This window comes from Zootermopsis nevadensis, unplaced genomic scaffold (genome assembly GCF_977971745.1).
Source record: "Zootermopsis nevadensis isolate Lab colony 2312 unplaced genomic scaffold, Znev_1.0 Znev_ptg000006l, whole genome shotgun sequence".
Taxonomy (NCBI): domain Eukaryota; kingdom Metazoa; phylum Arthropoda; class Insecta; order Blattodea; family Termopsidae; genus Zootermopsis; species Zootermopsis nevadensis.
The window spans coordinates 8,011,118-8,035,045 of record NW_028259138.1 but is presented as its reverse complement, the minus strand read 5'-3'; the positions used below and the strand labels follow the sequence as shown (position 1 = coordinate 8,035,045).

At 36.4% G+C, this 23,928-nt stretch overlaps 1 protein-coding gene across 10 annotated transcripts in view; it reads right to left on the bottom strand.

Annotated features, from left to right (window-relative positions):
• The window catches only part of LOC110837546 (limbic system-associated membrane protein), a 421,660-nt gene that overhangs the window by 284,265 nt on the left and 113,467 nt on the right, over positions 1 to 23,928 (bottom strand). The window contains exons 1-2 of one of the 10 annotated variants that reach the window (XM_087343650.1): positions 12,885 to 13,140; positions 12,683 to 12,766 (exon numbers count right to left, since the gene is read on the bottom strand). The exons of 7 other annotated variants lie outside the window; for them this stretch is intronic. The gene's annotated coding sequence lies outside the window, so the exon portion shown is untranslated. Of the gene's footprint in view, positions 1 to 12,682; positions 13,141 to 23,928 lie in introns of those variants that run through there. 2 more of the 10 variants (XM_022079808.2, XM_022079858.2) reach the window with 2 other exon arrangements.

Sequence of the window (23,928 nt, the reverse complement as noted above, 5' to 3'; positions counted from 1 at the left end):
AAGCGGTTAATGACTGTGACATGTGAAATAAAAACCGATTATAGTTGAACTGTCGTAGGTTCGGAAAACTGTAAATTAGTAGAGAAAAAAGTAACTTAGAGATTGATTATTCCACAATTTAACGACGTGTTGTCAACTGCGTAGCTTTATAGAATCTAACGCACAATTATTGTAAAGCCGTCGTATTTTAAGGCACTATCCATGAACTGAAGAAAAACATGACAGGTCTTACTTAGAATATTAAGTAACCAGCCGAGAGTCTAACTTTGGACCTCTTGTATAAGAAGATGCCATGTATTGTTAAAATTACTGAACACGCAGCATAGAAATGATAAGACTACGACAGATGTTTCTGTGATATTTATTTCTTCACCAAGAGGCTGAGTATGTATCCTAAAAAAATATATACGCACAGCCTTTACTCTAAAGAAATAAGCACACAATATACAACTCAAATGCATTTAGTTATCTTTCTACTGTCCTTCGGTTCATGAGCAATGCTACAATAAAATGGTATACATTTCGTATATGCTGTGTATTTCTACTGCACAAGACACTTAAAATTACAACCCCCAGTAGCTATCATATCAAACTTCGTGGTGTAGATCGTGTTCTTTTTAAGTTTATAGTTTCTCATATGGTCAGAAAGTCTATCCTATGAAATCTCTTGAGGTTTCCAGACCAGAATCGTATGTATAAACTTCTCATCTCGCCCCCCCACACCTATGAGTGCTACATACCCCGGTCATCTCAGCCTTCTTGGTTTCATCACCTTAATATTGTTCAGGGAACAGCACACATTCCTCATTTATGGCATATTATTTTTTTGTAAGTAATGGACACAAAAGCATAGAGCAGTATTAGTAGGTACTACATGAATGAAACTAAGCGCTTATATGTTGTAATATTCGAGGGACTTTTGTTCAGGTATTATACACACATATTCCTCTCCTTATCAAAGACATGAATCACATTCACGAGACACCGAAACCTCAGAGTTGAGGGAGTGACCATATTAACGGTGTCCTTTCAGGAAGTTGCTACAAATTGATCTGGCGAGGTATATCACTGAAGTCCACAGTCGCCCTATGTTAAATTGTGAGACATATACGAGTATACAGCTAAAAGGGATGTATGACCACTGGAACATAGTAAATGAGCGTATCCCAACATCCAAAGGAAATGATGGGGAAAACAGTAAGACAACATGTCTTGATTCTGTCCTCCGTCATCATGGATTGCCATCGGCACTGCATAATCTGCAATGCAGAACATGTCCAACTATCAAAGCATGAAATATAAAATGCGGTATACTAATGACGATTTAATTGACAGATTCGCACACGTTCCTGGAAAAAGGATGTAAAATAGTTTTGAAATTACACATATCTGCAACAGAATTAACGCAGCTTTTACATTCTATAAAAATTAATTTCAAAATAGTCATTTTATGATATGAAAAACAGAACACTACAGCAAATGGCACTAGCGTAAATGTGTAGGTTTCCTTGCGTAGAGCTAATACCATATATTAGAACGCTCGTCATGTTGGTATTATTGAAGACAGAAATACAGCACAAAACTAAAATGAATTTCAGTGTAATGGAATACATACAACGTTTTATGAAATACTTTAATCGGTTTAAAACGATTAGGGTGACTTTAAAATATTACTCAGAAGACCTACACGTGTAATTTACCAAAGTATTAATGGAAACAAAATATACTATGATACGATTGAACTCAAATATTGAGTTTATGTAAATTAAGGATGGACGGAAGTTGATTAGTCAAGATCAGACAAAACACAGACAAGAAACTTTGTACATCGTTGCTGACGCATAATAATTAGTTGTGGATAGGATGTCGGAGGTTGACACTGGAGCACACCGGTTAATCCAGCCTTAGACACGTTCAGAAAAGACAGGTCACATTTCTGGTTATAGGGAATTCGGACCTAATATACATTTTTAACAAGTTGGAAATGCATGCATATTGATAAAAAAAATTCATTCAAAATAACCTAATTAATAAATCCTAAAGTTTTCAAACATTTCGTGGAACATCCTATATACACACACTCACACAGATTTACAAATTAACTTGGCAGTTGTTTATCAAGTGTTTAAATAAATTAAATTCAGAAATACTATGGTGTCATTCTGATAATTACGTACCAGACATAAAATTAAAATTTAACAGGCCTAAGATATCTCCCTGTTCAAAGTTAGGACAAAATATTAATAAGTTTTAAATAATATGTTACTTCAATTTATCTTTTTAAAATTTAGAATTACTTCACAAGGCAAGCTCAAGATGAGAGCTATTATTCATCGCTGTAGACAAACTAAGTCGATGGCTAAAATTTTTAAACATACATCCAGCAAAGCCATACGCGTGACGTTCTATCATAGGTTCACTAGGCTATATATTGTCAGCATGGAATGATAAAAATTCTCTCTCTTAAAAGTCTCCACGAGCTGGGATCTAGCGGTGAGGGATCTCGAGGGTTCGAAAGATAGAAGGATTCGGTTACTATGGAAATGAGCTGAATCATATTCAGATTTGACCTCGCTGCACGGCCACCCTTTGCGGACATTTTGCACAAGAATGGAAGCTATGTGATACGACAAAACCTTCCCAGACGCATTCATTGCATTTAATGGCCATTTTGCCCAGCAACGGGTACCTATAATTAAACTAATAAACATAACTCCCTCCGACACGTAGAAAAATTCATACACTATGCAAATGTACTTATGGAGGTCATTTTTTTAGACTGCTTTATATATGACAATGCTCTAAATTGGACTTGGTGAGATTACACATAAAAATAGACCTTAAATGCTTTAACTTCACAACATAATTAACAAAATTATAGTCTGAATTGTATAGAATAGTGGTAAACAACCTGGGGTACGCGTACCCCCGGGGGTATGCGAAGACATCTTAGGGGGTACGTGAAATTTAAAAGAAAAATATTATTTTATGATAAACACTGAATAATCAGTAATGTAATTTATTTAATTTATTTTAGATGTATATTATATAATATGTATAACTTAAATTATACACCAACAACTTTGGGGGTACAAAGTTGAAGAGAAATTATATCTGGGGGTACGCGAACAAGAAAGGTTGAATACCACTGGTATAGAAGATAGAAGAAATGACGAGCGATGGAAGTTGCCACTATATAAGAGATGTTCCGAAGAACGATTAACCATTATAATAAGATAGATTATATGGTCGGTAAGTATCATGATTAGTTTTATAGATGTGCCCAACCAGACCCTTGCAAGTGATGACGGAAAAAAGTGTCCGGGGAGTAAATTTTCGTTCCCAGTTAAAAATCAAGATATTTAGTATAAAACAGACTTATAAATTTAATATGAATATATACGTACGTGGATATTTAGTGAATATCATAGTGCATATCGTGACGAAAACCCTTGTGACTAATTTATTTTTAGGCTATTTAACGACGGCATTTTAACTGGACATATTATTTGGATCCGATTATCTTTAATTCTAAGTGAATAACGTTTTGAATTAGTCCGCCGTGTTCTGTTTGTATCTGCTATTTCAGCCTTCGTCTGATGGAAGCCATAATAACACACATAAAGGACAGTCAGTGTTTTATACGAAATCTGAAATTCTACCCCCTGAATACCTGTCTCGACCTAATGTTTGACATTAGTATTTAAAATTGTTTGGTTATATTAATTTACACAAACCAGCAATTTTCATTTTTCATATTGTAACATCTGATATTCAATCAAAATGCTAACACTTTCACATTTATTCCATTACGTGGGCGATAACGGTTTATATGATATAAAAACATGGGCATTAATGTTGTTTCACTAATTAGTCACGCGCTTTGTAATACATCAGAATTGCTTCTGACAATTTTATGGCATAGTTAACCACAAATTTCAGAATATAGCGCTACCTTTATATTATTTGTCAACAGACGCAAATATCTCCAGATACTTACTACATACCAGTTTAATGACGTCACGACTTATAAGCTGGAAAATATGTCTGTAGAGTTGGAACAGATAAACTTTTGCCAACATGGCCGTCCATGGTACTGGAATGAGCGACAGGCTACTGGGAACATTTAGTCTCAGGAGGGGCGAAGCAAATGGAGGCAGGAGAAAATTGTATAATGAGGAGCTTCAGAACTTGTAGTTTTTTAAAATATTATTGGAGTGATCGAAACGTGAAGTGTGACGTAGGCGGAGATGAGAAACGAATACACACATTTTATCGGAAATCATGAGGGGGGGGGAAAAGCCCTTTTTAAGAGTCAGGTGTAGATGGAAAGATAATCTTAAAATGGTTCGTAAACGTGGACTCGATTTATTTGGCTCAGGAATGGGACTAATGGCGTTTTCTTTAGAACACGCTGATAAATCTTCGAGATGAACTTTATTCTATGAGGTTAGAAAAATGCATTCTGCCATCTTATTAGATCGCGTTTCCTCTCAGAAGATAGGACGGCTGATCATGTCAGGAACGTGCATATGGTCCTTCACAAAGCTAAATTACTAATTTTTAGTTATTTCGGAAAATAAATTTGAAAAAAACTGTCTGCGCACTTTCCCTCTCTTTATATAACATACGAGTAACTGGCTAGCAAATAACTGCGCTTTTATATCAGTGATTGATCACTTCTGGTCTGGAGGTAAATGTTTCTACTTTAGATGGTGTCTGATAGTTAGAAAAATGAAGTAAGAGAGAGAAAATAAAGAGTATGAAAGAGAGACTGATGGATTAGAAAGGGTAAAATATGGTAAGGATAAAGAATAAAAGAAGAAATGCACTAAAAAGATCAAGAAAACAGAAAAGTAATGGATGGAAGAGAAAATAAGAATGGGACAAAAGAAATAGCCAATGAGAGGGAACTGCACTATGCAGTACTATTGCTTTAACGGGTTCGGAACTTCTGTTGTTTTACTGGCGGTAAAATGCTTTTAAACAGAACAGATTGCTTCCGTCCAAATCCATCCAAATGTATCATCCACATTCATCCTTCTACTCCATTCTACCTTATCGACGGGTAAGCAACCAATACATGTATTTAATAAGCGAGTGTTGGTCGGTTAGTGATCACTTTTTAGTAAGTAATTTCGGGCCTTACGATATAATATTTACTATTCTTGGATTATCTTCTAAAAGACGTGATATCAAACGGAATACTTTATATACCATTCTGGTTTTTCATATCAAGAATGTGTAATTATGGATAATATATTTTATTCCTCTTCCCTTCTCGAATTTCAGCGTTACAGATTTTGGGAAATGTGAAATGAATTTATCTGTTTCGGGAAAGCAGGTTTACATTTCATTTGGAGAAGTGTTTCAACCTCAGACCCTCCAAAAGGTGGCCACAGACGCTATGCCTCACCAAAAAGCATGCCTTCCGAGATTAATTGGAGAATGAGCCCCAAATCACTCAGAGTCTTTAGGCGTACACTTTTTAGCAGTTTTATGTCTTCCAGCCTTCAGTTGATGATAAATTTTTCGTGGAAAGTATGCAATTTTAATCGGTCTTTATGCTGAGAAAGAGATAAAACGTTCTCAGTGAGTCAGAATCTGCTGAATGAAATGCGGTTACAGTCGATAGACTGGCCCAACCATCTGAGAATTTGCTTTGAACTGGCTTCAAACACGCAGATATTTTTAATCGTCTGTTAAAATATTACTTGTTATTTACGTCGTACAAATAAGGCCCGTGCAATATGGAGAAAATCAGAGATGAATTTATGGGGCCATGATCTCATGCCAACCATCGAAAATAATGATATTCTAACGAAGGGACGGAAACAGATGTAAAAAGCTGTTTCCGCTGATTGTAATAACTAAATGCCACAACTCTCACGTGTACCTATTTTTACACCCACATTTTGCGTCTTGCAAACTTTCCGAAAAAAATCAATAGACTGCAGAGGGTCGACTTCCGGTCAGAACTTCCGGTCGCATCCGTCACACACACCCCAGTTTATCGGAGGGGTTTACCTTCCCAGACGTTAGCCTTCTAATATCTCGTAATAAGTATGGCCACCCTAACATCTAACAAAGAGAACCCTTAAACAGGGATATGGAACAACTAGTGTGATTTGTTTGCTGAATAAAATTTGAGGTGACCACGTGCAAAATTCGGTTACATAAATCTGAGACGGTAACGTCACAACTAACAGAATTAAAACGAATTTATCCCATTGGTCAGAGTGATCTACGAAGAGAAAATTGGGAAGGTTAGTTTGAATTTACAATTGAAACAAACACCGAGCTGCGTCTGTAATAATATGAATCTTTGGTGAGCTGGATTAACTTCGCGGCCAGATTTGGAACAGGGAGGGATAATTTAGTATTTAATTGTTTATCCTCTATTACTGATGAAACAGAATTAGTAGAGGTGTTTATAGCATTAATGCCACTTGTAAATTATTGTAAGTAATATGAGAGACAATATGATATACTGCGACTTCGCCAATATGGAATTTTCTACATCCTCTCGTAAAAGAAAATAATGGTTAGATATACGAAGGCCAATGATGACACGTTACAGAAAGGTTTATTTTATTTTTCAGTTCTTTTCTGATATATTTCCGATTAATGATTAATAATTAATTTATCCGGATGTCTACGTCGAATTTTTCAATCGATGTTTTCATCCTCAAGAAAGATAACATTTCAACTTAGTAATTATAAAGTTGGTTAAAAGCTCGAAAAACTACACCTCCTTTTATATGAGGCAGAAACATGAAACGTGTACCATGACACCTTAAATGAAATTGCTTCTTGAGTGTAGTTTGTGTTATTTCGTAACACGGAGGATATCCCAAGTGTATTCCACTTGCGTCAAAATCCTTGTAACCACGGCTTCGTCCAGTCGCTGTATGACTCTTGTAATCCAAAATTACAGACACTCGATGGGATAGGAGTCACGTATCATCCTTTACGAAGCTTCATAATGAGAAGTCCAAGGGGTGAAGTCACACGACCTGTAAGATCATCGTTCTACACCATAAGGGCTGATACATGCTCTAGTGTAACGTTTACCGAGAATTTTATTACAAGATAAAAGTACGAGGTGCGATCGGAAGGTTTCCAGACTGCGCGTATAAAAACCCCTACACTTATCTCAGGTATTAAATTCATCCATCACCCTCGAAGTAGTTCCCCTGGGAGTGAACACAACGATCCCAGCGCCGCTGCCAAGCCTGGAAGCATCCCTGGAAATCTTTCTTTGACAGCCTGTCAAGCACCATCTGCGATTCTGCCTGAATCTCTTGCCAAAGACTAACCAAAACGGCTACAGAAACCTATGAAATGCTAAAGCAAGCATTTGGGGAGTCCGCAATGGGTCGTGCACAAACTTTTGTGTGGCATTCACGTTTTAAAAATGGCCGAACCTCTGTCGATGATGACGAGCGTTCTGGACGACCATCTTCGAGCACAACGCCCGAAAATGTTACGAAGATTCGGCAGGCCATTCACGAAGATCGACGTCGTACCATCAACGACTTGTGCGACATTGTTGGGATAGGCTATGGGACCTGTCAGCTGATTCTAAAGGAAGAACTCCACATGCGACGCATCATGACAACGCGCCAGCGCACACCGCCCTCAAAGTTCGGCAGTTTTTGGCCTCAAACACCATGGCCGTCATCCCGCACCCTCCTTATTCGCCGTGTGACTTCTTCCTCTTCCCAAAGATGAAAATTCAGCTAAAGGGAAGGAGATTTGAGACGATAGAAGAGATTCAGGCAGAATCGCAGATGGTGTTTAACAGGCTGACAAAGAAAGATTTCCAGGGATGCTTCCAGGCTTGGCAGCGGCGCTGGGATCGTTGTGTTCACTCCCAGGGGAACTACTTCGAGGGTGATGGATGAATTTAATACCTGAGATAAGTGTACGGGTTTTTATATGCGCAGTCTAGAAACTTTCCGATCGCACCTCGTACAGTCAAGTGGCATATAAGTCTACAAGGGATAATTAAGTATTCTTAAAACATTCATAAAAATACAGGCTGAAGTTATTACAGACGTAACAGCAAGTAATTTTATTAACAGCTATTCAGTATTTTTGAAGTTATTTATGGAAGTCGAAAATTAATTTGTTTATTGTTAATAACAAATTGAAGTCTAGACCTAGTGAAATGCGAATGTCAGTATGACAGAATAAGCCTATTTATATTTTGCGTTTGCATTTTGACGGATGGACAGATATAAACAATTGCACGTAGTAGCCGACCGCAGTAATTACACGGTCAACGGTGATCAGCAATGGATCGATCTAACTCTGAAGCTGTTCGAATCCCGGGATTTTATGTACCCCTACACTGTTCACGTAAAGATACCGCGAAGAATCGATTTCTCAACCAACATATCCTACCACATGCCTAAATATTCACAATTTAAGAGTTAATTATGAATATGAGTAGGCCTGACGGCGTAATCCATAAAAGCTAAAAGAAATATAGGCTACAAAAAGCAGTCAGCTATGGCATGTGATGAGAGACGAGACTCTTAACCTACGTTATGGGCTTATACATAGCGTGCAAGATTAACACACAAGAACATAACTGATGCCTGCTGATAATAGAATTAGGAGAAACAGAATGATAGTTCACAGATAAAGAAGTATCGTCGCTTGATATTAAAAGTAGGAACACACTGAAAGCACACACTCGAGGCGTAGTCATACGACGACATGTTTAATAAAAAAGAATACAAAAAATTCACCTTTTCTAAAGAAATTTCAAGACAATATCGGACAAAGTTTTTTCTTTGGATACTCACAATACGAAATTTTAGATGGTCCGATAACTGACTGCACATCACAGTAAGAATGACAGGAACAATAAATATGACATTCTTAAAAATCCACACGATGGAGATATTAAGAACTATAGATTAATAATGAACAATTCACTGATTCACTTCAGTGTATCTTTTCGACTACTGAGTCTTTGGAGCCGAAGCTCATTCAAAGATATTTAAGAATTCAATTCCGACAGCAAAGAACTTCTCGCGGCCCTTTCAACTGTTTAAAATCTAGTATTAAATAAATGTCCCGCCTACTTTAAGAACCAATAAGCCTGCATGTTTATGTGCCTCGTATAATTCCCAGCGTACACAGGAATTATTTTCTTAAACAGCGTTAACAAATTGATCCTTGTAACGGTAAAGTTTATTTGCGGTACGGACAAAATTGTTACATATTAATTAGACCGAACTTCAGTTTTAAAGGGTTAACCTACAAAGATCAAGTGATTAATGTTACGTAGAAAAACAACCCCTGTTTTTGCTCATAACCATACAGCACACATTATATACACTCTGTGAACAAAATGCGAAGTTACTTAATGTTATAGCAAGAGGTATATATATATATATAGTTATAATTCAAAGGATTAAGTGAGACTGCCTCATATTTTCCTAGTATAATCTAAAAGTTTCACATCGTAATTGTAAGCTTCTTTGCTGTAGGTAGTTTTTAGCTTTTCAAGGTGTTCGTACAGAATTTATAGACACGTGTATGTTTATGGTCAATCTCCATAAAAGATTTATGTTTATCTGCAATTTTTTTATTAGTTACGTCTACTAAATAAACAGCCAAACGTTTCAGGAGTCAATCATTCTAATTGTTTTAAATTTTAAGAATAATTGTGTTTTAATTAAAGAGGCATGTTTTTGGAACACAGCATTTCAAGATCCTACATCAGTAGGGAAATTTTCATGTTAAAATTAACAAACAATTATAAGTTCCTTTTCAGCTGTGTCAGTCAATAATGTTTGCTGCCTTCAAACCACATTTTAACAGCTATAATCCAGACATGTACGAGTTTCTCCAGGCTACACAGCACAGTTTTAAATGACAGTTAATTAACTTGGTGAAGAATCTACTTGCTAGTACAAAGGGAAACAACTAAAGTTATAACAGAATTACATTCTTAGAGAATTATTCAGTCTAGCTCGGGGCATGTAATTATGTCCGTGTGTTCCTTATTGTGTTGCCGTCCAAAGGAACTCGTCAAATGCATACAACATTCACTTTTGAAAATAATTAAGTTTGACCTGTAAAATCTCAAGAAGAAAATAATAATTATTTAAACATAACATTCATCCTATTACTGTAATGAGGTATACTGATATTCATTGTATTTTAGAACTTGGATTTACATCTATTTTTAGCCACTTTGTAAGACTCTATTTAGTTTATTTATTTGTTGTTGGTTCTACAAGAACACCCAAGCATCCTGAAACATTATCTTTAACCTGATTTCTCTCGCAGTTACATAGCATTCATGTCTACTGCAAGCAAAAATATTTTATCACCATATTCACAAACGTTCACCCTTAGACACTGAAATGAAAATAAAGTAAATTTAAAGTCGGAGTCAAATAAGATTGGTTTAGAAGTCAAATCAAACGAAAATGAAATATTTTGAAACCCCCCCCCCAGGTGTTTTAGGTTTAATGCACATTTAAAAATAACAGGAAAATATCAATTTCACGATTGTCGTTTATAGACTATCCAGATGTTGAATCATTCACAGTTAATGGTTCACAGAAAGGAACTAAGTCGTAAAGTATTATAAAGACTGTAATTTAAAATTTAATTTGAAAAGATACATACATTAACTTTTAAGAAATGAGCAAAAGGGTGGAAGAATGAGGTGGTTTATTTAGATAAACTCATATTAATAATAAACAGAAATTAGGTATTTTGAAGTTGCCCTAGAAAGAACAGGACGATGGAATGAAACTAAACGAATGGTAAAATGAAATTAGATCTTAGTAGATTTGATTTATGTCTAACAAAACAAATCTGATATAATTTCTATGTCATTTGAGATTCATGCACGCAGTAAACATTTGTAGATTAAAGATTTGTTCAAATTGAGAACAGAAAATTCCTCCAGATTTAGAAGCCTGGTGGCCTGCTTTCTACCAGACAGAGCATTCATCACTGGTAGGTGCAACATCACATTTCTTAACATTATAACTTCACAATGTTATGAATTCGCGAGACTAGGCGGAAAACATCGAACTGTCTGACTGAGATTTTACTATATGACACTCAGTTGTATAATGCAACATAACTTGTCTTGCATTTTACAATAATAATAATAATAACAATAATAATAGTATAACAAATAACGGTCCTAATGCAGATGCTGTGGGTAGATTTATGTAGGGTAATATTCCATAACCACAGATCCATCACAAAACAATGTGAAATGCAATTCGGCCAAATTTAGACTTGCTGCTACAGACGAAATTAAGTAGTAAAGACAGTTTAATGTAGTTGTTCCGTGAAAAAACGTGCGTTACTTATCACAAGTAATAAAAGTATACGCTAGTAACTAGCGTTACTACTTCAGCAGTAAACAGAGTATGAACGCAACAAATAAACCCAACTCCCAAACATGATCATTTAACAAACATTTCGACCGTACAGCAGAGGAAGGGACTCAAGAATAAAGAATAATAAGAATAAAATACACCATTGAAAAGAAGAAAACATGTTACATTTTTTTGAGATCCGCTGACTAGAAGTTGTTTTCTGAACGATCCATCACCTCCAGTATTGAGCCAATGTCCTGGGGGATTGCGAAGGAAAAAAGCAATTAAACATAACCGAATCAGAAGAATGGATCCCTCGCTCACAACTTTTGTTCATTAATCTACTGACTCCTCAGAGATATGGAGCCCTTACTTCGTAAAAGGTGGCGTCTCTCTTCATCTTGTGTACTGGGGTAATTCTCGATACAGCTGTGGCGTAATTAAAACGATATAAATTAATATTACAGTGGATTCCGGTTAACTGGGACACATCGGGACTAGAACACTTTGGCCCAATTAAGCCGCTGCCTCAATTATGCTAAGTTCCACGTAAAGAGTTAAAACGGTTTGTTCTTTAAGATTTATCCCAAGTAAACGGCTGCCTCGATTAACCGGTGGCCCAATTAACCGGAATCTACTGTAATTACTAGTTTGCTTGTTTACACTGAAAAATAATTTTCAAAATAATAAGCTTTCCACAATGGTGTATTAAAATCATGCTTGCCTCCAAAATCTGTACACTGGAATTCTGCAATCTAACGCGTAAATATAAACATAAAATTAATAAACAAAAATATATCATACAATAAAGAAATTATAAAATAAACTTTCTCTGTACTAAATTCAGCACCATATACCATCGAGACAAATTGGGCAATGTACGAATATCCCTACGCTCCGGCCGCTTTGTTCCCGTGGGATAATAGATTACGTGGGGGTCCAAATTTAGAAACAAGACAACAACAACATTAACAACAATACTATTTTATCTAATCATAATAAAAGGGTTTATATTATAGACTTCCCATTCCAATTAATAACAAATTTTGTAATAAAAAGATACAAACGATAAGCACACAAATATCAATAGAAAAATACGTCGGCCTAAATAAATTATACATAACTAATAAGTACTGACTCATTCTTAGGTCATTTAACGATGCACTTTCAACTCAAGAGACGTTATTGAAAGCTTCGGATATTGACTCTTATGGTTTGTGGCGTGTAACTTGTTTTGTGTACAATGAGTAAATTATTTTAAACCAATAAAATTTAATTTACTAAACCATATTCTTAGTGAAACACTCTATACATACCCGTGATGTTAACTTCATACGACTGAATTGATGAAACCTTGCACTCACACGCTTCTGAATAGCCATTTACATTCGAATCAGAACCTGAAGGTTGAGATATGGCGAGAATAAAATGGAACTTAATGTTTTGTCCTAAATGTCAATTGTGTTACATGTAACATCACTCTTCCTTGACACTAGTATAACAAAAATATCTCGTTACCTTTAACACAAGAAACACAGCAAATTCTTAAAAGGCCTACTTCTTGTAAACCTCCTCATCTACTTGTACTCAAATACCGTAGTTACTTTTCCTATACAGTGTTTATAAAAGCAGAACATAAGCTACTTGTACATTTAAGAACGTAAAACAAAGGAAATTATTATATATTTATGAAGCATCAGACTTCACGTTTAATACAATTTGACACATTTTAGTGCAGAACTATACCACACGCTCACTCTTGTGAAAGGAAACTAAGAAGGCGGAAGTACGTGTATTTAACCGGAGAACAGAAGCGAATCGAAAAGCATCGCTGAGTGCGTTCGTGAAAGCAACGGCAAGACTTGTGTTTCGTTCGACCTTGTCGTCACCTGTGGGCCAATGAGGAACCACACGGCATATGATCGATTCATCTGCCATTCTTCTCCCTAACATTGACAAAAACAAAACATACGAGCTCGAAACGATTTTTCATAACAAAAAATATTATTTTTATAGTTTATTTAAGAATGATTTAATAATCGTTTATGAAAAATTATTATGAATGTATGTGAATTTCGAGATAAAATGGTTATCACTCCCACTTCGTATTCAGGAAGTCTGGGATTCAAATCTCGAAGGGAGACTGCATATACCTATTAACGTTGTTTGTAAAAATATTCCAGTCTCTTTAGGCTAATGCTGGTATTGTACCTTAAATTATGTCACGATAAAGTCATCCCACGTCATTTACAATTCACTACTCAACGCATCATTCGACGCCACATGCTACCGATAACTTTGTTAAATAAATGATAAAAGATAAGTAATGTAAAATGAATTTTGGAAATATGTGGAAGAGAATTTATGTGATCTATTTGCACATCTAATTTCAATTAATCTAGAATTTGTTTTAAGCGTAACTGCACTCAACGGAATACTTGAATCCTTATATACAAACCCTGAAACATCCTAGTATTTAATCCTTCTTACCTACGTATATTTTCCTGGTACTTCAGACACTAATTCTTTAAAGTAAGAGGTCGGATTTCACAGATATACAGAACTGGAAAGATTGTCGTTTTAAATCTTAATCTTTTTTTTATTTCATGCTATTTTTATCAACAATCCAATTCCATTCGTAAGGTTTCTCAAAACAATTAAATTATATTCTTTTTCATCTTTTCAGTTAGATAAAGATTGTGCACACAGGTCAAAAGAAGAGTATAGTACAGTATAACTATAAAAATTATATTAATGAAAATACAGATACATATAAAATATTAAACGCGAGATGGAATAAGAAAATTACAAGGTTTTGGCTTTTTCATTTGTCACTGAATAAAAACTAAATTACCATTACTTTGAGACTAGACAAGTCCCGAGTCAGAGATAAATCTCTCAACTTAGCACCGAGGGTGCAATAATGGTTTTCGTGGATGGATGAGTACGGAGAAATTATGGATTGATAATTAGCAAGGAAAACCTGAGGAAATTTTAGATAAAACTGTACCAGGACCACATCGTTATTTTAATGTTTTCAAAAGTCTATCAATTCACATAAAAAGCAAGCTAACAACTATAAACTAAAAAATTTAATTGAATATTAGTTTTACTGATAAGGCAAATATGGATGAATAATTTAGATCTGTACGACTTACAGAAACTAAACCTTCAACAGGAAACCATATTAATAACATCCTATGTAGGATTTGAGGTAATCACAGTGATGAGTCTAAAAATGGCTGTCTTCTGGGCTGTGTGGTAGAGGTTTACCAATGTTTCAGAAGTCCTTACTGCCTCCATCATCACGACGATTAGTAAGTAACTTCTACACGGCGCAACAACCCATAAGGCAGTAATCTTTTAATAAACTCCTCTCATGTTGTGATCTGTGTCAAATGGTTAACACTCTTCGACATTCCAGAGATTATATCTGCCCCAATCACCAGGGGGACTGGTTGTCCGAAATATTTTGTTCTATTGAATTGCATAAAGCCTAAGAGTCAAAAGATAAAATTTCTATAAACAAATTGTAAATACCTTTCGACAACGTTTATTCACTATAGTAATATAGAGTCTCGGCTCAGGAAATGTGAGTGAGTGGCAGGATTTAAAAGCACAGCGACTCGGAAGAAAATAAATTATGAAACACTCTGTAGTTGGTCGTAAAATACTCGTACTTTTTTGAAATATTGAAAATCCATTGCAATGACGGCTATTATGGCGCAAATTGCACGAATTCTGTGAATATTAACCATAAAGTGGCATTTAATTAATGCTCCGCTCTATAACACGCCATCATCATCAGCTACCACGATCAGGCCCAATCAGTCTTATACGTCTCAATAATAACCCGAGTCTTTATTGCTCAGATCACCCCAGCTTACCCTTAATTTGTACAAATATCCCGACGTAAGTTGTGCACGTGTATAATCTTAGTTCGTGTGATATTTCAATGAATATTCAATCTAGCATTTATTATCAAGTATTATAGGAAGATCAAATCAAGGAAGATGAAATGGGTTAAACATTTAGTATGCATGGGGGCTGAGAAATGCATATTTAATTTTAGCCGGAAAACCTGAAGTAATAAAACTTAATAGGAGACATTTATATGAAAAGTAGGATGATAATGGATTGCATATGTCTCAAAAAATTGGGGCGAAAATATGTCAACTGTACATTGGCATAAAATGCGACCCAGCGGTGGGATTTTGGAACACGAATATAAATCTTCATGTTCCATAAAAGACTGGCTGAGTTGCTATAAGCTGTGATGAAGACTAACTAACTTTATCTGATGGACCCCCAGTGGATAACGCCCTAACTATGTATCATAATAGATTATGAACTTCTCAGGAAGATTGATATTCTTAACAATTTGGAGCTCAAAATTATTCCAATTATAAGTCATGTAACGTATAAATTTTATAAAATAAACAAAGCAATTTTAATTCTTAACCCAATTTTCTTGTGTCTTAGAAGCATAAATAGACTTCTTATAATTGGATGTTCATCGATGCACTGGACAATTCTGAACCAAATGGTTGATGTTCATGGAACTTGGTGTGAATGTTATTGCATCAGAGTAGCATTAGTCCCGGATTCATGACGTTTTGCTTGGAAACCCAACAGATAATGTTGCCCATGCGAAGTAAATGGTCGGACCGATGAGATTCTTGTTGGAAACTTTGCATTTATCCCTGCTTATTGAATTTCTCTCGAGAAATAAGGTCATATAGTTTTCCAAGTGATTGACTCAGTTGTCATGGACCAAGAAGGGTAATCTACGTGGTGCTAGTGGAGGTCATGACCTTGTGCTCATCACTCGCGTACGCTCTGACTGAAGGAAAAGCAGTTATATTTAAGATCAGGCAGAGATGAGGCTTTTGCAGCAGTGAAGATGTCGACAGTTTGTAACGTCGTGTGGACTTAAGAGGGAGTCGAAACCCACAACACCAACATTATCGTTAAAACAAATTCAATTAGAGGTATAGTCCACGACTGTAATCTTAAGACTTACAAGGAATGCAGTAAGACCGTAGCGTTGAAGGCAAGTTTCAAGATTACAGTCGTGGACTGTACAGACTATTTGTCCCTTTATAATGCTGTTCCACATACCATATGGGCTTATGAGTTCTTGGCACAAAGTGGAGTAAAGGCATAAAGAAGAGATTGCGGCCATATAGTTGTTTGCTCCTCGCCTTAAGTATTCTGAAAGGCTTTGTATTTATGCTCTGCGCCAAAAATTTCCAAATACAATCCATACTTTTCATGAAGCAAAACTGAATTTCATAATTTAAAATAAATTAATTAACTGATGCATAACGCAAAACACACCTCGTTAAAATTTATAACTTTTATTACGGTATAATTCTATATGATGCATATTTAACTGAATATGATTAATATGACGATTTTTTACGTACGTATAGGGAATATCACATGCTTTTCATCTACAGTGACAGACGGGTTTGCAATAAATTATCTTCAAGTATAATGAGTTGTACAAAACTGCTAATAATCTGCCTATAAATATCAATCGGATTGCAGGAATTTGAGGTTTCCACGGCGGTGTGTCTGAATATGGTTGTCTTCTGAGTTGTTGCGTCATGTAGCCTGGGAGAAGTTTCAGAGGTCCTTGCTACCTCCATCAAGGCCTTGATCTGAAGTGTCGGTAACCTTCTACCAGACTACACGGCGCAACAACCCAGAAGATAGCCATCTTCATCCCCCAGATATTTTGGAACAAATTTATCTCATACTGGCATATTAACTCTCATATTGAAGAGTATGTAAAATAAATGTTCGTGAACTTACTTGGCTATAAGAACAACAACAAAATAACAAGCAGTTTTGGGTATTACATAATGAGAAATTTAAGGAAAGAACAACCTTAAGAAGGGTCTCAGGGAGGTAGGTTGTCACTGCTGCAGGTTGTGTGCAACTTCAGCACTTTGCTTTGTTTTGATTTTATTCTCTTACAGTAGGAGGCGATATGATTTAATGAAGGTGTACAAAGCATGTTGCATTAGTCTACAGGTACGATAATTCCATTCAATTACTTATTATGAGCGTGCTGCACCAACAGCCAGAAGGCAGATACAGAACAAGAGAAGAACACAGTAAATGTAACAAAATAAAACAATCAGATTAACAAGAAATAACATGACAGTAGACAATGTTAATACAAAAAGGTAACTTGCTGCTAAATATATTAATATCTTTGTAAAAGTAATTCAGTTAGATTAAATTAATTAGGGTAAAAAAAGAATAAAACAAGCAAATAATACAAACAAGCTAGATACTAAATCAGGAAATTTATATAATTAGGATAACACAAGTTAATTCTGCATGTAAAGGGTGAGAAAGAATAATAAAATATATTCCAATTATTTATCATTTTTTCCATGCGCGCTACACGTCCTATTCGTGAAATAATCAATCTATTAATATCAGACGAATAATACAGATTATGAACCTTATCATGGATAGAATATAACTTCCTCCATCGTACTGCTAGGACTGATTCCCCTTTCTGGGGTCCACATATTAACCTCAGCCTCCATATGTCAAATATATTCCTTAGAATTACGGACCACGTTTCATACTCATAAGTAACTTACTGAGTGAATGAAACTGTCGCGGCCCGATATGGTCTTCATCCAACACAGTCCCATTTTCTCTGTTACACACCTGTTGTACAGACACGCGATACTTCAATATTAAATCGTGCATTATTTTTTAATGCATTGGAATTCGATGTCATGTCTTAAATTATGAATGCTATTTAAGTAAAGCCATATTTGAATAAACCGGTTGACGGTTACGTATCGGGTTTTGTCACGGAATAAAAAGCGTGGCGTTCGCTTGGAACATGGTAATGTGCTCTGCTGGTAAGAATACTCTTTGAGGTACACAGAAATAAGCCACGTGAAGTAAAGTGTATAGGAAAAGACCAAATATAAAACATCATTAATACGAGGCTCGTCCACAAAGTAAGTTTCCCTGGGGCCGTTTATAGAAACAAAACACGATTTCATGGAAATATTTATTGCAACAGATACAGCAAGTGTCCAGATATTTTTCAACATATTCGCCACCGGAATTGAGACATTTGTTATACCGTGAGACCAACTTTTGAATACCTGTGTCGTAGAAGTCTGCCGCCAGGGATTGGAACCACTGTGTGACAACCATCTCCGCCTCTCTGTCATTCTCAAAACGCTGACGCTGACCGGACAGGAATTTCTTGAGGTGTAGGAAAAGATGGAAATCACTGGGAGCGAGGTCCGGGCTGTAGGGTGAATGATTAAACACCTCCCAGCTGAACTGCAGGAGACTTGCTGTCCGTCGAACCGTGTGCGGCCTAGCGTTATCACTGACCGCACTTCACAGTCGGCGGGAGCTGGAATAAGAACCTCCATCTTCAACAGCTTCAACGATGCTACTGTGAGAACGCGGGAAGTTCCGTTAGTGCATGCGCCATGCTACGTCATTGCTCTATCACGTACGCACAGTCGCTTCGCGCAATATAAGGTTTGCTAGCTGTGGGACGAGTGGGAAACTTACTTTGTGGACGCGCCTCGTACTACTGCGATGACCAAATTGTTTGAAGGACAGCCCAAGTTTTATTACAAGCTTTCTTTCAACCGCCGCTAACATAAGTACCGCGTTTCATTAAGTACCGATACCAACAGGGCGTTTAGAAACAAGTGGTCAATATATCGTCATCGGAAAGACCTATAAATTGTGCTGGCGTGTTTCGAATGGAAATCCAAACATCTTCACATGGATTAATGTCTCTCCGTCCGTCCGTCCGTCATTAGCTAAGAGATCAAATTAGAAGACTCTGTTCAGCCATTTTATTTAGATTCAATTTAAGATGGCCGTCTTCTAGGCTCCTCCATGATCAGGGAGAACATTGTCTTAAAGATGGAGGCAGCAGGGACCTCTGAAACGTTAGTAAACTTCCACCAGACTACACGGTGATACAACCCAGGATAAATCCATCTTCGAACTCACATCCTACTTGGGTTTAATTTGTTTAATTAAAGGAAAACTTTACGTAAGTACCTAACTTAAACTTCTCTCATATCTTGTAAGTCTTTCACACGTTTTAATTTATACGCCTATACTAGACCGTGTAAGGAACGTGTGTGAGATTAATTTACTTTAACAGCCGACAGGCGTTCTTATTTATTAATTTCTGTATTACTAGATAAGCCTTTACCGACGGCAACCTCTTTAAGCAAACTATGTTGAAACTCAGTTCTTAATTTTTATGTCTTCCTTTAGGCCTATGAGAGTGCTAGCACTGACATGTATAATATTTATTTCCCTTTAGTTGGATTTCCTTTCCAGACGAGTTAATTTAAGTTTGGTGCTTAGCGTAACGACCATGTGTAAACCTGACACTAAAAGAAACCGTAATTGTACTTCATGCATTCAAAAGCGGGCTAAGTACACAAAACTAAATTGTCACCCAACATAAATACTGATCTGTAACCTGTAGGCTATTGGAAACAAATTTCTTAACATCCCCGAAAACGGGCATAAAGTCTTATATCTGTAGTATGTTTATTTTCGCAAAAGTTGTTTTGCTTCTGTGAAGTAAATAAAAATTATATCCAACGAAACATGTAAAATACGTCCCCTATACATATATGTCTTTGGAGTAAAGCTAAGGCAGAGGGGAACATCTGACCTTCATTTTTCCCTTCAAAACGTGTGAGATCGACACCTTTACACTCTGATTTCTATGTTTGATACAGAATCGCTAAATGGTTTAAAATATGCTTTATATATACCACTGGAAAGTTATTTTTTTATACTTGAAGCCATGGAACTCTGGGTATATGAAGGAGTAAAACATATTGGTAAACTTATTGGTTTTGATTTCGTATTCTGCAAGAGCGAAGTCGCAACGATGCGACAAGTAGCCTTGTGCGACCCACAAAGTACATAAAAAGGGAACGTGAGCTCGTGTTCAGAATACAGCAGTTCCACACGTAAATCCTTACCTGTGGCTGCTCTTTCTGCATTGAGCCAGAACAGAACGGTAAGACGTAGCCTAAATTATCTCCTTCCATAAATACAAAAGCATCATATAAATCGCATAAAACTATACACAGTTAATTTACAATAGTGCTGATTAATTTTTGACTCTTTCGCAAATGAGCGTTGCTGAAATGGTTTGCCATGCCTGTCTCTTGCGTATTAAGTCCACAACCACTGAAAGAATTCTAACAGTTTTTAAAAATACGTTTATCCTCCAAAATAAGTCATTGTTAAGAATGTATGGAAATTATGCACCCTAAACGGAGTAATGTTGAGGTACGTCAGTCAATATGGCCCTGTTTTACCAAACATGACTGTGTATCAGCATCTTATACGAGGCGCGTCCTCAAAGTAAGTTTCCCACTCGTCCCACAGCTAGCAAACCTTATATTGCGCGAAGCGACTGTGCGTACGTGATAGAGCAATGACGTAGCATGGCGCATGCACTAACGGTACTTCCCGCGTTCTCACAGTAGCATCGTTGCAGCTGTTGAAGATGGAGGTTCTTATTCCAGCTCCCGCCGACTGTGAAGTGCGGTCAGTGATAACGCTAGGCCGCACACAGCTCGACGGACAGCAAGTCTCCTGCAGGAGTTCAGCTGGGAGGTGTTTAATCATTCACCCTACAGCCCGGACCTCGCTCCCAGTGATTTCCATCTTTTCCTACACCTCAAGAAATTCCTGTCCGGTCAGCGTCAGCGTTTTGAGAATGACAGAGAGGCGGAGATGGTTGTCACACAGTGGTTCCAATCCCAGGCGGCAGACTTCTACGACACAGGTATTCAAAAGTTGGTCCCACGGTATGACCAATGTCTCAATTCCGGTGGCGAATATGTTGAAAAATAGCTGGACACTTGCTGTATCTGTTGCAATAAATATTTCCATGAAATTGTGTTCTGTTTCTGTAAACGGCCCCAGGGAAACTTACTTTGAGGACGCGCCTCGTATAAAGAACACTCCTGTACAGGCATTCTTAAAATTGTAGCTGTGTGCAAGTTTTCCATAAGTCCGAGGCCATAGGAGATCGTATGCTGCAGATAAGACTGTGGTGAACTAGGAGTTAACTGATTCATCTAACAAAGAGGAATAACAAAAGTTAGTTAAAACCTGAATAAAATATAAATAAATAAGAGATGTTACTCGAATAAGTTTTGCATAGAAATCACACTGTTACAAATCTATTTTTACTGCACAGTTATCATGTATTATATTTTTTCCTTATTTTATCTAATATTCATTATACAGCGAAACGTTTCAAAATTTTAAAATTCAACTAGTTCTGTACTTTATTTAATGTATATATTTTCAAAACGATGAGCCGAGTTTATAAACCCGGAAAAGTTGTATTTAAACTTCACAGAAGTGGAGTTTTAAAAGGTTATAATGATTAATAAGGACGGGCAATTAAAATTTGTCTAACAACTTTAAATATGCGATACTCAGACTAAATCATCTTTCTACTCTCTACATTTAAACCCGATAAAGCACCGACTCATGGAACGACAGACACTTTCTGTTTATTATACATTTATTTTATTTATGTTTTGCAAATAAATCCTAAGAAAATCTACGTCTTGCCTTTAAATTACGAATAAAAGTACGTGGCTGTAAATAATATGAGTAAAATCAAAATTTATCAGTAAAGTGTTATCCATGTCGTTACTCCATGCTTTATTTTGTATTTGGTTATGAAATATTATAAGCTTATTCAAGTATAATCATATGTAATTGTTTTACGTTTCATTTCTTTGTATGATGCACCCAGAATGCACTTGAAATGATACCAGTTCTGTATCAAACATAAACACAGAAACACACAAACTTATGTAGAAAAATGTGTCAGAACACAGAATTCCAGTAAAAATGGATCTGCCTTCCATCCATTTGTAGTCGTGACTATTCTGTACACTAGCACACGAATGCTTGGAAACCTTTTAAGTGTTTCATAGCAAAGAAAATGTATTTCTGTAAAGTTGCACAGATCTCAGTAAGTGCATCCTTTTCAACTTAGGGTACATCATACATATTAAACTCAGTGTCTTTACTAAGGGATGCTTAAAACTCAGGCAACTGTTCCTGGGCCATCACGTGGATGTGTAAAATCATAATGGCTTACTTTTACAAATTTCAAGCTTAACCTTATAAAATATTCCCCCTCCCTATTTTCTCAAAGACACACACACACAAACGTGAATTTCGCTTGAACACATTTTCGTTTTATTACCTGTAATATATAATAGCGGTACACGCATCTGTTTGATATGCTTAAAAAACTTGAACCTTATTAAATCTGAGACTTTTGGGGCCGCACGCCGTGTCTCAATTTACGGATTGCATTAAACATTGACGAGGGCCGCATTCGGCCCGTGGGCCACGAGTTTGACATGCCTAGGGTGCGTAATACAACACACCATCTAAAAGTGCAGAAAATCACGTATTAAAATCGTGTGTGTATGTGTGTGCGTACGTGTGTGTTTAAACTAAGTTCATATATTTCGTTGTAGTTCCATAAACTTACATCTTTCCTAATATACAGATTTTAAAGCAAGCTGACAAAATATTAACGACATTTTAAGAGCGAGTAATAAATAGAAGAAATTATCTAACTTCATGGACCACACTCCTCCATCATGAGCTACTAGTTCCCCAAATGGTTAATAAGTTTTCCGCCTTTAATAGAAGCCGATGCATTCTGCAGTGATCACAAGATCCCACCTCAGCCAAATAAAGGTGACATACAAAATATTAAAATTCCCCGTTCTCAAGATACGAAGTATGTAACAAATATGAAGGCGAAAGGAAAATATCTACAGAGCAAATACTTAATTAAGACAACAACAGCACAAGCCAGTTTGAAAGCAAGACAGGACTGAACAGAATCTCTCTGTTACAATCATATTTTGTAATACATTATTAAATGTGCAGGAATGCTCTGGATTCCATCTTCCGAATAAATTGGCAAACGAGCGAGCTAAAGTAGGTATATAGATACAAAACAAAGGGACATACGTACTCTGGTGTTGTCTGTTTTGATCTAAAGAATGATATTGCTCTTTTCAGATACAATATTTGTAGTTTCCTTTATTCAAGTAAACTAAATTATTACAAGATTGCTGTCTTCTGGGTTGTTGCGCCGTATAGTCTGGTAGATTTCCACTAACGTTTCAGAGGTCCTTGCTGCCTCCATCATCAGGGCGATGAATGAAACGATGGTGGACATCTACCAGACTATACGGCGCAACAACCCATTCATTTCATACTCGCCGTCAGAATCTGAAATCTCAAGAAATATAAAAGTTTTTAATACTTTCTTCTTTATTCACAATTTTTACTACAAAACGTATAGCTAGCGGTTGGGGCAGGCACAGAGATGTATAGGCCTATACATATAGCGTCTTGTTCACGCTTTAAGTAACAACACTTAAATACAAGCTTTCTGAAGCTGATTGGCTCACGAGGTCACGTGACAGTAGATGTGCAGAAACGTCCAAATCTCAGGCAC